Here is a 2769-nt window from a genome sequence, read left to right as displayed (position 1 = left end):
GAAAGGGAAGAACAGGACGTGGATCTCTCCGTCCACGTGAGCTGGGCTCTGGGGATAGCCTCTGGCCCTGGTTAGGATGTAGGATCATCCAAAGGTCATTGTTTGTAGTCATCTTATGCAAGGAGGGCTGGGCTGTATGTCCTTGGGGACGGGCAACAACTGCAGCGTGGAGCACAGTGTCCTTGGCTCTGCATCAGCATGGAGGGTTTCCAGTGTTGGCTGGTACGGGTGAGCTCTCGCTCCCCATTTGAGATGAGTTTTGGGCAAAGTGAGCACAGTGTTGGCCTAATCATAAAGAAACCTTTCAAAAGCGGCTGGGTGGGAAGAGGCAGAGAGAGGATGAGCCTTTACACCGGGACAGGGCAGCTACTTTGGGCACGCAAGCGTGGTGCTGGTGCCTGGACGTAAGTCAAGGTTTTAGAGCATGTACACCATACTGGCTCTTCCAAGTACTCGCCAGTCTCTGGGATCTTGGTAGCATCTTTCCCTTAGTAAGAAGCTCACCTAAAATATAATCGTTCTCCAGCTTTACTCTTTGCTTATTGCCTGTTGGTGGTTTATGGGACTGGAGCGAGCAGGAAGCACCTCCAGAACATGTTGGGTCGTGCCTAATACATTTGAGTGACCATGTCTACATCTCTTGGCCAAGCCGTGCCAGCAAACCTGCCGCTAAGTGAGAGTCCCAGCACCTCCGGGTGTCCTGTGGCCGCGCTGTCTGGGTGCTGGTTTATTTTCTGTTTTGCAGCTCTTCCTTGCAGGGAGCTGCTCAGCCAATTTTCCCAGGAGCCAGGACCCAGACAGCAGCCACAAAAGCCTGGACTGGAACTTGTCATAAATCCAAAGGCAATAATGGAGACTTCAGAGCCCATAATCACTCCAGATATTCATGTTGCTAACTCAGATATTTGATATTTAAGGCAATGCCTTTCTGCAGCACCACTACGCAGTTTTTCAACCTCCCTCCCTCCTCCTGCTGCAGCGATGTCTGGCACCTTCTTGGTCTTTAGGGGTGGGACATGGGGGCAACATGCCAAGTGACCCTAAATCCTGCTTAAGCTTGTTTGAAGCCTGTGAAATGAGTCGATGGGTCTGAGTCTGGTTCCTGATGGGGATGTGCCTGTTTGGTGGGGGTCAGGGTCCATCAGGGAAACTTTTTGTGGGACAGAGGTGGGCTGTCATGCCCTTCAGCACGGGGCTCGGGTTGTGTCCTGGCCACCTCTCGTTTCATACCTGCAGGGTGTTGTTTGGTCCTGGCACCCCTCGGCTTTACTCATGGAGGCGTCAGCAGTTTGCACCCTCCTCACTCCCTTCCCCGCTATGCAAAGGGTGCTGGTGAGGAGTAGCCCTTGGGCAATGATACAGTTTATTGTTAACCCCAACTTATTCTGAACTGCTGCCTCCAGATTATCTCCTGATGGCCGCCGTGACTCAGGCTCTTACCCTGATTGCTTTTGCAAGGTTGCAGGATGGAGCTCAGCACCTGGGGCTCTTGGGGACACCTTCAGAGCTGTGACCCAGGTGCAGGGGCCATCCAAGCTGGTTCTTACCTGGTTTGCGTGCTGAAAGGTGAGACATCACGGATGTCAGGGCTCTCTGTCCCCATGCATCCTCCCAGTGCTGCAGCAGATGCCCTGTTACTGGCACCCAAGTTAGGGCAAGTTGGGGTGGGGTACCAACCTGTTGCCTGGGTGTAGGCACCACTGGGGTCAGGCAGCCTCCCGTGGATGGCAGGGCAGGGAACCCCATGACCGCATCGGTCTGTGCCGCCGTCCTCCCAGCAGTAGAGGTGACAGTTTGAGTAAGCATCACAAAATTGTACAGCCCCTTGTTTCTGCTGAGGTGGGTGCTCTCCAGCTTGTCCCAACCCTGAGAGTCATGGCAGGGGTTAGTGGTGAGGGCATCGGCATGCAGCATCATGCTGGCACTGGTCTGCTGGACTGGTTTGGGAGGGGAGGAGCATGGTGAAGACTATGGTTGGGACTTCAGTCTTTCTTTCATCTGGTCATTGGAAGTGCAAATATGGGGAAATGTGAAAAGGATGGGTTGTTTTTTTTTAATTTTTTTTTTTTTTAAGCACATTTAGTTTACCAGGGAGGAGAAAGGAGGAGAGTTGTGCTCCCTGCCATCCTTCAGCACAGCGTTGCGGTCCTGGGTGTCCCCTCCAACAGAGACACCAGAGCTGCAATGGCACCAGCGGGCAGCCCAGCAGCACTGGGGACCTGAATGCCTCCCGCATCCCTCCTTTAGCCGCTTTTACTGATTTACCCTTTTCTGTAGCTTTTTAACCAGCGTGTTGCATCAGAGCATCTTTTCAAGTGGAGCCTTAATCACTTGATGATTTAATCACCCAATCCCCGCCACCACGGAGGCTGATCGCCCACCTGAGTCACCCTCCACGTCCCCTGTGTGGGTGCTGGCAGCCCATGAATCACATGGAATGAATCGTCTGGGTGCTGATGGCTTCCTGCACCCGGTGTGGTACCAGCACCCCAGCTGGTAGCACAGGGCGGTCTGGAGTCCTCCAGACCATCTGCATCATGCTTTTCCCTTCTGGGTAATAATTTTAAGATGTTTTAGCAATATTAGCGAACCAAACCAAATCTGCAGTCCCCTGGGAGGCGCAGAGAAGATTTATTTCTCTCCTTCCTCCTCCTCTTATGAAAGGAAACAAGCACAGACTGGAGGCAAAAGCTGTGGAGAGTCTGTGGCAGAGCCAGTAATGCAATCTGCCGGGCTGGATACCCTGTATTTTATGTAATTTTCTGTACA

The sequence above is a fragment of the Cariama cristata genome, unplaced genomic scaffold, assembly GCF_000690535.1.
Source record: "Cariama cristata isolate BGI_N322 unplaced genomic scaffold, ASM69053v1 scaffold33219, whole genome shotgun sequence".
NCBI classification, from domain to species: domain Eukaryota; kingdom Metazoa; phylum Chordata; class Aves; order Cariamiformes; family Cariamidae; genus Cariama; species Cariama cristata.
The sequence above is the reverse complement of the archived record's forward strand: the minus strand, read 5'-3'. Positions refer to the sequence as shown.